The sequence below is a fragment of the Cervus elaphus genome, chromosome 14 (genome assembly GCF_910594005.1).
Source record: "Cervus elaphus chromosome 14, mCerEla1.1, whole genome shotgun sequence".
NCBI classification, from domain to species: Eukaryota; Metazoa; Chordata; class Mammalia; order Artiodactyla; family Cervidae; genus Cervus; species Cervus elaphus.
In genome coordinates, this window is record NC_057828.1 from 54,164,658 (window position 1) to 54,177,389 (window position 12,732).

The 12,732-nt window shown below is 46.6% G+C and overlaps 1 protein-coding gene across 1 annotated transcript in view; it reads right to left on the bottom strand.

Moving 5' to 3' along the window:
• Window positions 1-12,732, bottom strand: part of TMEM51 (transmembrane protein 51) — a 54,947-nt gene that overhangs the window by 6,949 nt on the left and 35,266 nt on the right. The window contains exon 2 of the mRNA XM_043922885.1: window positions 2,712-2,779. The gene's annotated coding sequence lies outside the window, so the exon portion shown is untranslated. The remainder of the gene's footprint in view (window positions 1-2,711; window positions 2,780-12,732) is intronic.

The following is a 12,732-nucleotide window of genomic DNA, read 5'->3' on the forward strand; positions in this document are numbered from 1 at the left end:
TGATCCAGGAGATCCCACGTGTCATGGGGCAACGAGGCCCATGGGCCACAAGTCCTGAGCCTGTGCTCTAGAGCCCAGGAGCCACAACTACTGAGCCCATGTGCCCTAGAGCCTGGCTCTGCAACAAGAGAAGCTACTGCAGTGAGAAGCCTGCCACATTAACTAGAGTAGCCCTGTCTCACTGCAACTAAAGTCCCTGCAGCATTGAAGACCCACAAAATAAAACCAATGAAGACCCACAGCTAAAAATAAAATAAAGTAATAAAATTTTAAAAAATTAAAAAAATAATGAGAAGAAAGTACAGGCACTGTGGCACTAGGTAGCCGGGGGTCCTAACTCAGGCTGGAGGGCATATGGAGAATCTCGTGAGAGAGAAGCCCCACTTCACACATTAGGGTCTGCTCCTGAATGTGCTATACTATATGGGTCGACACAAGTGCGTACATACATGCACACACATGCCCATGTGTTGGTGTATGACCATACACGTGTGTGCATGCAGAACACTGAACAAGAATCCTGTTAGAGACACTTGCAGTGAGGCCAGCTGCTAACAGCCTACTGTATACACAAGGCTGTGTGCTTCTCACATCACTCACGACCAGTGAAGGGAAGGATGAGGGGTTTCGCAGCCCTAGGAATGCCTTAGCGCTGCCAAATAGATTGGAGACAAAGGTCAGACCTGGGGGGCTCAGTGGTAGAGAGGTGCAGCCTGAGCCTTGTGCCGGAAGCAGGGGAGATGAAGAAACTACCTACTGAGCACCTGCTCAGGGCTGGACAGCCAGGCCTCTTAACCGGGAGGCTGACAACCTGTTTTTATTAAAGCAGTGATGTGGCCACGTTACCCAAACTGGCTCCTTGCTCTCATTCATTCTCAATTCAAGGTCTGCCTTGTGCTGTCACATGAGTAAAACAGGCCCCTGATGAGGGACACGGGCAGAGATGAAAAGGTCAGAATGAACACATTTTTGGCCTGTTGTCAATGTCTGAAAACAGGCACTAACACTCAGTGTGGGTGAGGGTGTTGGGATGGGTTTTTCTGGGTGGCAAGCTTTGGCATTTAGGGATCAAAAGTTTCAAAAATGTTTATACCCTCAGGCGCTGTCATTACAACTTCTAAGAATTATGTACAGGGCAAGGATATTCATCATAACTTGATAGTAGTGAAAAACTAGAAACTATTTGGACAGCCAGTAGTCTGGATCTGGTTAAATAAAATATGCACTTACTGAATTATGGTCTCAAAGCAGCTAATGATACATTTTAAAATCAAATAAGAATATGTTCAGTATGATCCTAATTTTTATAAAGCTCTATACATGGGCATGTATTATTCATATGAATATATAGGCGGAAAGGCTGAATGATTTTACTTATGTTAAAATAAAGAGGCAATATATTTCATATATGTAAACATATATGTAAAATCCCAGATGAGAGACACATTCCAAACTTGTGCCAAAGATTGTTTCTGGGGATGAAGGGGGCCTAGGAAGTGTAACTTTTACTCTATTTCTGTATTTTTTTAGAGACAAAAGACCTGCACACTCCATTTCTGTAGTTTGAATTTTTTTACAGTTAGAATGTATTGTCTTAAGGCAACACAGCTTGGTGGTTAAGTGTGAGCTGTGGAACTAGGCTGCCTGGGCTCTCTGCACCTTCCCAGCTGAGTGATCTTGGACAAATGACTTAACCTCTCTGTGCCTCAGTTTCTACAACTGTTAAGATGCAGATAAAAGTTCTCTAGGACTCAACCTCATAGGAGAGTTATGATAAGTCAACAAGTAAATGTACATAAAGTACCCAGAACAGTATATGACCAGCACACAGTGAGTTCTTACAGGAAGATTTGTTATTTAATATTATTTAAAGCCTGCATTCTCCATGGGGTGAGCTTACCCACAACGGGGGAAAATTAGCTCTTGGGGATAGTGTAAAATAATCTTAGTTGTTACAAAAGTTTGCGGTCCTCCATGGAACATAGATACTCAGCCTATCTGGTATTAAAGTTTTATGGAGTGGCGGGGTGGGGGAGCATTACAAAAAGAACATCTAAAAAGAAAGAACGATAGTGGGGAATAAAAGGTTGGGAGAGACACCACTGAATGTGTTATATTAAATTTCACAACACCACAATGTTTATAGTTATTTTCTCTGGGTGCTGGGATCAGAATGGTTTTTATTTTCTTTTTCTTCTTGGGAGGGTAATAACTGGAAAACACAGAAATGTGTTGTTTTTCAAATAAGAAAACAAAATGAAGGCATTTGTTTTTTGGGTTTGCGGCAGGGTTTTGTGTCCAATGGTAGCTTCAAATCGTTTGCTGGTTCCTCCCACCCTCTGGAAACCAAGACCTCGAAGGTTCACCAGGGGGCGTGGAGACCCAGCTCCCCAATGTGCAGCTGGTGGCTATTTATCTTGTTTCTGGCTTGTTGATCCACGTTATATTTAGCATGGTGTTCTTTCCCTTTCAAAAATAATGGAAAGAAGCTAATTTTGTGCTTAGAGGATTTGGACCACATAGTTTCCAAGATGTCCTTAAAACAAAGCAGCCTCGGTGAGCAGCCTGTGGTCCCAGCTGGCCTAGACTCACTTCGGACCCAGGAATTGGATCTGTCACAGCTTAGGTTCGAGGCAGCCCTAAGAGATGAATGAATGATCCTGTATTTAGGTTTTCAAGAAAGCTGTAAACCAGTTAAGAGAGGCACCTACCTGTGGTTAGCTGGGGAGACAGGTCTGACAACAACTCTTCATGCTAAAGTCTTGTGTTAAGGACCCATCTGTAAAAAACCAGAAATGTAGCTTTCTAAGTAGGCTGTGAGCATGTCAAGTTGAGGTACTCTCGGGGGGGGGGGGGGGGGGGGGGAGGCACATGTTTTCTTTGCTTTTGGGGGAGAAGGCACATGCAAGAAAAGTTGTATCAAAAGAAGCCAAGACTCTTGAAACAAAGAGTGGGGCTACAAAAGGATGATGATATGGCAGTCACATTGATGAAATCTTTCCATGGTTTTCTCCATCTTACACAAGTGCTCTGGCGAGTAAAAGGAGAAACACTCCCTAGGTCACTTTATTTTTTTTATTTTTATTTTTGTGTGTGTCCCCAGGTCACTTTATGGGGAATGTGCAATCTTGACCCCAAAAGCAAAAAGGCAGGAAAGAAAAATGACAGGTCAAGCTGATCTGCCAGCGCAGAAACGAAAATCCTAAACAAAATATCAGCAAATGGAATCCAACCACATTTTTCAAAAAGATTTATCCCAATAATGCATAGTTGATTCAACATTAGAAAATCGAATAATGTCATGTCCCAGGAGAAAAAATAAACCCTGACAGTAGCTGACTATGCGGTTATGGTCCAGTGGAGTACAATGCAACAGAGAAAAGGAATAAACCACAGCTACATGCACCAGCACGGACCATTCTGACAACATGTGAGGTTGAACAGGAAAGGAAATTGCAGAAGAACACACATAGCATGATTCTATTTATATGTAGTTCAAAACCAAGCAATGTATTCCTTTATCTCTGTAACTATTAGGAAGAAAGGCAAAATTATGAATTAAAATTGAGGACAACAGGTATCTCCCTGGAAGAGTGAGAAATGGTGTCAAGGAGGAATAGTGAAGGGTACCTGGGTATTCACTAAATTATTCATCAAATATCACAGATATATACACCTATATATACTCTTTTGATTGGCTGGAATATTTTACAGTAGGAGATTCTAAGAGTTGATATCGTTCCATTATTCTTAGCATAAAATTCAAACTCCTTTGCTGTGGCCTTCAAATCCCTCCAGATTGGACTGGGCTCTTGCCTCTCTCATATCTTATCTCTTGACTCACCAACTCTCAGGGGGCTTCCTGTCTGTTTCTAGTCACATTAAACACATCCCGCTGCAGGGCCTTTGCACTTACTGTTCCCAATGCCTGAAACTCTTCCACCTGTCTCTTGCTTTTTTATTTTCTGGATTTGAACATGATGTATTTTTTTTTTCTGGATTTGAGCATGATGTATTTATTTTTCTGGTCTTCCTTTTATAAACTTCCTCCCCCACCCCTTAAAAAAAATCTCTTTTTAAAAAAAAGTTTTTATTGCAAGATATTTGCTTTATAATAATGTGCTGGTTTCTGCCATATATCAACATGAATCAGCCACAGGTATACATATGTTTCCTCCCTCTTGAACCTCCCTCCCATCTACCTGCCTTTTTTGTTTATCCACTTTCTTACCACTTCTGTCTCTTAGCTCAAATGCCACCTCTTCAGCTAGGATTTCCTTGATCACACTATAAATAATGTCCCCTCCCCTCCCTTACCCAGCTACTCTCAAGCCCCATGCTTTGGTCCTTATGACATTCCTTCCTATGGATGAATGATGTTACCTCAGTCTACAGCAGCCTTGCTTTGCTTTCCTATTGTCTCCTTGTCTCCCCATCGGAGTGTAAACGCCTTGACAGAAAAGTCCCATCCGCCTTGTTCATTTCTGTATACCCAGCACTCAGTACCTTCCGTCAAGACTGTAACAGGTGCTTAATAACTACTGTGGAATGAATGAACGACTACCTAGCAAGTTAAAAAGTTTAACTGATGTCCTGTATCCATTAGGGAAAAGTCCAAGGTTGGCACCGAGGGGGACAGGATTAGATAAAGCTAATTTTCAGGATATCCAAGTCTTGTGTCCTTATGCAAATGATTTCCCAACAACACGGGAAAGTCACCCAGGTTAAATGTGACTTCCATTCTGACCCAAGACGGTGACTCTGTCAGTATTTCCTGGTGGGGTTTGAGGTTTCAGCCGGTCCCTGGTCTTCCCAGCAGGTAGGTGAGCACCCTGAGCCTTGCTCCTCCAAGCTGGGCATCTGCTGTCTTTATTCCCACACACATCCTTGGCCAACTAACTACAGCCAGAACAAGGGATTTCCCTGGAGAGTTGAGGGGAAGAGAGGGCTGAGCCCCACCATGGCTGTGACATCTGAGTGCTCACCTGGCTGAGTTGTGGAGGGGGGTGGATACTTATCACCAGTCCACACCTAGAATCTCTTTCTATACAGACGCGGGCTTCCCTGGTGGCTCAGTTGGTAAAGAATCCTGCAATGTGGGAGACCTGAGTTTGATCTCTGGTTTGGGAAGATCCCCTGGAGAAGGAAAAGGCTACCCACTCCAGTATTCTGGCCTGGAGAATTCCATGGACTGTATAGTTCATGGGGTCGCAAAGAGCCGGACATGACTGAGCGACTTTCACTTTCACTTTTCAGTATATAGACAAAGAGACAGTAGGTGGTGGTGGTGTAGTTATTAAGTCGTGTCTGACTCTTGTGAGCCCATGGACCTGCCAGACTGCTGCATCCATGGGATTTTCCCAGGCAAGCATACTGGAGTGGGTTGCCATTTCCTTCTCCAGGGGATTTTCCTGACCTAGGGATTGAACCCGGGTCTCCTGATGGCAGGAGGTCTGCTGCATTTTTTACCAGCTAAGCCACCAGAGAAGTCCCAGAGACAGTATAAAGATAACAATTCAAATAAAATCGAACAACAGAAAACAGCACTGCTCTGGCTGAAACAGCACAGTGTCCCAAGTGTTGATGGGCAAGCCTCCCCTTGACCCTCTCCCACTGAATCCCAGCAATTCTCCGGAACACAGTTTAGAAACCTAGGCTGTGATCTAGACCCTCATGTGGCCTCTGAGCTCTGCTCTCAGGCCCTGGAAGGCATAGTTCCAGAAGTGTCCAGCCCGCCCGGTTGGCTTTAGGGGGAGGAGATCTCGGCAGTCGGAGGTGTCTGGCAGCATAACCAGCCCCCGTGACAAAGAGGCTCCTTGACCATTCTCCCTGCGCCCCAAGCTCTGTCTGCCAAGCTGCATAATTGGGAAAGGGATCCCCGGCTCCATTCGCAGGGACCAGGCAGTGCTACATTTCCGTCACAAAGGAAGAATTCAGTGAAGCCCTTTCTGCCAAGTTTCAGCTCACAATCACTTTTGTCACCAAGCTCCAGTCCCCTGCCGTGGGGAGGGGGTGGGGGCAGGAAGAAAGGCTCTGAGCAACCTCTGCCGCTGGCTCCGTCCCTCCTGGGGGTTTCAGGCCATCTCCCCTAAGGTCAAAGAGTATCAGGTTCCTGTTCTTTTAGGACAGGTTCTTGTAGACTGTGCACTCGGGAAAAAATGAAGAGCACTGTGCAAATGAGTCATAAAGGCAGAGGAGAGGGGAGGGCTGCCTGAGCCAGAGAGAGCTGATAGGATGACGAAAAAGAAAGGGTATTGAGTGAATTGAGAGACAGAGTAAGGATAATAATAGGAACAGTTCAAGAAGGAGACAGGTACCCTTTCTAAAGGCATCCAAACCTCAGAGGTGCCCTTCAAAGAGGATTAGCCCCCGGACCTCTGAGTCTCAGAGAGGTTAAGCATTTTGCCCTGGGTCACACAGCTGTAAGCTGCAGAGTCAAGATGCACAATCAAGTCTGACTCTGAAGCCCACTTCTTTCCCCTTGTATCACATCAGTTCCCACAAGGCCTAGTCCCTGTGGGCCACTCCCAGGGAGGGAGGGAGGGGGTCACATAGGCCAGAAATAGGCAATGTACAGTTGACCCCTGGAGATACTTCATCACCAAAGCATCAGGGGTAACAGGTGTGCATTTCTTTTAAAATGGCTTTTTAAAGAATCTAGTCCCAACAACTCGTGAGTCCCTACTGTGCGCTGGGGGCTTTGGAGGACAAACTGACGGGTGAGACTACTTTCACAGTCCAGCAGAAAGACAGGTTATTCTTCTTCTTAGAAGGGAAGTCAGCATCAGGTGAGAGGGAACGTGTGTTGAATGCCGACTCTGTGCCAGGCCCTCTGTTGAGATCTTTCTGTGCCCAATCATTTAATAGTTAGTTATTAGTTCCATTTAGGACAGTGAGGTTCAGACGCCACACAGCTGGTACAAGACAGGAGTAGGTTATGTCTGATTCTAAAGCCCATGCTTTCCATCACTACCCAGCACTGCTAAAACAGGGCATATCCAAAGAGCCTACAGAAAGAGTCACAGATTCACTTTGAAGGGGGCTGGAAGGAGGAGGATAAAGCAGCAGTTCTGCAGGGCCTGGAGGCATCTGTAAACTTTACTGGGGCAAAGTCTGGGGACAGGAGGAGGTAAAGTGTCCTGTGGGAAGGGCTGAGTCTGGAAAAATGCACAGAGATGGGAAAGGAGATGGGCTTTCCTGGTGGCTCAGAGGGTAAAGAATCTACCTGCAATGCAGGAGACCGGAGTTCGATCCCTGGGTCAGGAAGATCCCCTAGGGAAGAGAATGGCTACTCACTCCCATATTCTTGCCCCGAGATTCCCATGGAGGAGGAGCTTGGCAGGCTACAGTCCATGGGGTCACAAAGAGTTGGACATGAATGAGCTACGCATATATATATATATATATATATATATATATATATACACACACACACACACATATACGGGAGTAGATATATATAAGGGGGTGCAGACACCTCCCAGGATGCACCACTTCTTGAAGAGAAAAGAGGCAGCTTCCCCTCCCCGACATAAGACATCAGTGATTTTTATAAGGTCTGATGTCCTCAGTCTCATTGCTAATCCACTAAGTGTTGGTGAAATTAAGGAAGGAAATCAAGGAAGACTAACTCATTCTGAAGACTCCAGGAGCCATAAACAGAAGGAGCAAGTTAATAAACCGGGTATCTTTTCTTCAGGACCTTGACTTGGTGTCAAGAAACTAAGTTTTTGTCTAAGTTTCTCAAGAAACAGAGAAACTAAGCAGGCAGCTGGAATGTGATCCTACTTACAGGGCTGGCACTGGGACCTGATCTCCAGGGCTCCCGCCACACTCAATATTTCTCGGGAAATGTGACATCTCCATGTGTTTCCCTGCCAGGATGGAGTCTGAGAGCTCTTGTCACCATCAAAGCGAGCCTGATTCTTTCTCCAGGCTCTGGGAATGAGCCAACAACGGCCTCCTGCTCTGGCAAGCAGGGCTGAACACAGGCACTGACCACCCTACCTGGCCTCCCTGACTTCAGCCCCAGCCCACCATCAGCAACTATAAAATATCTGCTGCTGCTTCCTGGACACTGACTGCATGCCAGGCTCACACTAAGCGCTCTGCACAAGTGAGCTCATTTATCCTGCCCCACGACCAGATGAGGCGGTCCCCACCTTTGTCCACATCATCACTGAGCACACTGAGGCACAGAGAGGTTGAGAAACTTGTCCCAGGTCTCACAGCTTAGAGGTGGTGGCCCTGAGCACAGCTTCTTGTTCAGATCTTCCTCATCTGTGGGGTGATGGAAAAGCAGCCTTTCAGCCAAGCCTGTTGAACTCCACTTAAGGCAGGGCAGCAGTGCTATTCTTAAGGGCTGGGTCTATGGTCCCACCACTGAGACTGTCCTCTGGGCATAAGGAGGAAGTTAAGTGAGACATCACAGCAGACCTTCCGGGGACCAGAACCACAGGCATCCGAGGTGCAGCTCTGAGTCTGGGAAGGTGGGAGGACTAGGGGGATAGACTAGAGCATGGAGCTCATCTCACCTCACTGCCCCCCACCCCCGGCTGCCAGACAGGCTCATGTGAACCTGGGCATGGTCTGGACACACCGTTTGTCCTTGTGTAGCAGGCTGTTTTGGGCACCAGCTTGAGTCCTTTGGTTCTTCCTTCTCAAGAGTCATTTTGCAGCACATAGTAGAGGAGGGCAGAGGGGAGAACTTCTAAAATCTGGGACTATGGAGGGCGACTGCAAGGATCAGCTCCACCCTCCACGTGGTGGGATTCCCAGAGTGGGCTCCGGGCCAAAGAATGCATCTGCATCTCAGCTCTGCTACTGAATCATTACCTAGAAAGGTGAATTCTAACTCCTCTCATCCTGTTCCCTTATCTGTAAGAGGATGGAGGGACAGATCCATCCTCCTCTGAGCCTTACTTCTGGCTCAGAAGTAAGGAATCCACTTGTAATGCAGGAACCTGCAATGCAGTAGATGCAGTTTCGATCCTTGGGTCAGGAAGATCCCCTGAAGAAGGAATGGCAACCCAGGCAGTATTCTTGCCTGGAGAATCCCTTGGACAGAGGAGCCTGGCAGGCTACAGTCCATGGGGTTGCAAGAGTCGGACACGACTTAGCAACTGAACTACCAATGCCACCACCACACTGGGATCTCCCTCCCTGGGCTGTTACAGTGGGAAAGACAAGGACTGGGATTCTCCCCTGAGCCCCTAGAAGCAACTAGCCCCTCTGACTTTAGCAAGAGAATAAATCTGTGTTGTTTTCCGTCCCCAGGTTTGGGGTAGTTCTTTATAGCAGCCACAGGAAATGAATACAAGCAGCATTCATGTTCTATGGCACCTGCCAACACTGGGGCTGTTTACTTACCTAACAGTTGGTTTAATCAGGCACAGTTCCTTACTCTTGACCAAACCAATCACTTGGTGAATTTTGCACCCATTCCCTGTGGGACTGGGTTGGAGGGAGGCTGGGCATCCTGGCACTCTTTGACCTGGTTTACAGGATAACCTGCGATTCTGCTCGTGAGCCAAGTCAGCACCTGTTCTAACTCTGCTTGGCAGAAAGTGTGATAAAAGGCAAAACACTCTCAGGCTTGTATCAGCAGGCTCTCTGGTGGCTCAAAGCTAAAGTTCCTAAACTGTGAGGCCAAAACAAGGCAGATATTTATTTTACGTGGTATTTCTATGAGGGGGTTTTAACAACCAAACAGAGGTGTGTGGAGGAGACAGACAGACCTCTGAGGGTCGATGAATCCTGCAGATCCAAACCCTCCCTGTTCCCAGGCCTTTATCGGACTGGCCCTGATTCTGGAGATTAGGACACAGCTTGAGAAAGTTTATCCTGCCCATATCTGGACATTTTCTTTTTTAGCTACAGCAATGCTGCCTCCATAGGAGTGGTTCCCAAACCTTCTGCCAAGAGCCCTTTGGGAACATAGTTGAGCCGTCCAACCCCCTCCCTACCCTCTCCTCTCCACTTTTCACCAGTGATTCCCACTGGAAGCATTTTAGCCAGAGCTGCCACCTTCAGCCCCCTGTCTCCGCCTGCTTCTGGTTTTTAGGAAATAACCTGTCACACTCAATTCTTTCTCCAACAGTTAAATTTTGGAATTGTCGCAACACCCTTGAATATTTCCTAAGCACTTACCAAGTGCCCAGTAGCTCAGCTGGTAAAGAATCTGCCTGCAATGAAGAAGACCCTGGTTCGATTCCTGGGTCGGGAAGATCCCCTGGAGAAGGGATAGGCTACCATTCCACTATTCTTGGGCTTCCCTGGTGGCTCAGACGCTAAAGAATCCACTTGCAATGTGGGAGACCTGGGTTCAATCCCTGGGTTTGGAAGATTCCCTGGAGGTGGGCACGGTAACCCAGTGCAGGATTGAAAGGTCATTGCTGACCCACGAAAAGATGCCGGGATTCTTGGCCTCCAGAAGAAAATAATTCAATCCAGGGCCAGTGACGAGGCTTGATTGCTCAGAGCTTTTGTGCAATAGAGTTTTATTAAAGTATAAAAGGGATAGAGAAAGCTTCTGACATAGACATCAGAAGGGGGCAGAAAGAGTACCCCCTTGCTAGTGTTAGCAATGGAGTTATATACCTTTTAATTAGTTATTACAATGAATCAAAAGAATGTCTCAAGTTTGTGAAAATGTTACCAAACCTACTCCAGCAATTTACATTTTAGGATAACAAGATTAGAATATAACAACAGAAAGATCCTCCAGACCCACTCCCATTATACACACTCTAAAATATCAGCATTACTCCCGGAAGGTTTCCATGAAGGAGAAACTGTCTTCCAGCCGGATACACTGTTGTATAATCCCTAGCACAGAGTTTAAACTGAGTTGTGTATTTGACTAAGACTAAGGAATGCAGAGGGAAAAAACGTTTGTCCTTTTCTCCTTCTTGAGAATTTCAGACCCCCAATCTCCACTTCCAGAGCCCCAGACCCCTTTCTCCTCCTTGGGGACCCTGATCTTATCAATCTGCCTAGGAACTGACTCTCAGTATTCTTGCCTGGAAAATCCCATGGACAGAGGAGCCTGGGACTCAGAGTCAGATAGGCCTGAGCAATCAACACACACACACACCCCAAGTGCCAGGCACTGTGCTGGCTGCTCTCCATGCATTTATTACTATTATGATTAATTTCAGGTTGGGCTTCCCTGGTGGCTCAGTGATAAAGAATCAACCTGCAATGCAGGAGACATGGGTTCGATCCCTGGGTCGGGAAGATCCCCTGGAGAAGGAAGTGGCAACCCACTCCAGCCTTCTTGCCTGAGAAATCCCATGGTCAGAGTAGCCTGGCAGGTTATAGTCCATGGAGTCGCAAGAGAGTCAGACACGTCTTAGTGACTAAAGAACAACACAAATTAATTTCATGTAATATTTTATTTATAAAATTTAGAATATTTGACATTAATATTGAAATTTATCATTGTTATTTAATATAACTACATTTTAATTTATTATTTACTATCCTGCTTTTCCCCCCCAAACTCTAATGAGAAAGTATCTAGAAAAATCCCCATTTCACAGATGAAGAAACTGAAGTTCAGAGAAGTTAAGGTACCTACTCCAGGACACACAGCGAATGGCACAGTAATGATTCAGACTGGTTATGTCTGACTCCAGAGCTAGCATGCCCCACCACCCATGGTCTCTCAGTCTCCAAATTCCAACAGAGAGCCCCGTCCCTATACCCCGTTCACTGGAAGCCCTGCCTAGGCCAACCTCAGCCTCTGTGGTCAGGAGGTAGAATTTCTTGTTTTCCTTCCTCTCATTTCCCCTCCATAAGAACCAACTCCCCCCGTGTGAGTCACTCAGTCCCCTGCAACCCTGATACTCATCTGGACAGACTGTAAATAATTGACACTGATGTTTAATCATAAAACTGGAATAGAGGTTAAAACAGGGCAACCTGCAGGAGAGGGGAAGGAGAAAAACAGCCTGGGGAAGGGGGCTTGCTTGGGGGCCTTGACACCTCTTGCACGTTGGGAGACAAAACAAGAACTACCCCTGGCCAAGAGCTTAGTACCTTCACGACATAGCTCATGCTTTCCAATGTCTTCTCCCTGTGAGTGCTGGGCTGCCTCCCCCACTCTGCAAAGAGGTCAAGGCACAATCAGGGCAAGGGTCAGAGTGAAAGCCATCTTTTTCTAGAAAGAGGTAATCAGAACAGACAGAATTAACCTCATAGGGTTGAGGAGTGAATGTCTCATTCATGTTAAGTATGCTGCGTATACAGTAAGTGTCAAGACATGGTGCAGAGAGGGAAGGATGACATTTGAATTTCCCCAGCCTGTTACTAGCCTACACTCACCGCCACCCACTCCCCCAGGCTTTTTATTTCTTTTTGGCTGTGCTGGGTCTTCATGGCTGAGCAGGCTTTCTCTAGTTGCTGTGAGCAGGGGCTACTCTTTGTTGCAGTGCGTGCAGGCTTCTCACTGGAGTGGCTTCCCTTACTGTGGAGCACGGGCTCTAGGGTATACAGGCTTCAGTAGGTGTGGTGTGTGGGCTCAGTAGTTGAGGCTCCAGAGCTCTAGAGCACAGGCTCCATAGTTGTGGCGCATGGGCTTCGTTGCTTAGTGGCGTGCGGGATCTTCCTGGATCAGGGATCGAACCTGTGTCTCCTGCATTTGGCAGGCGGATTCTTTACCACTGAGCAACCAGGGAAGCCCCTCCCCCTCCCCAGGTTTTAAAGTCTCCTAGGAACTGAAAACTATCT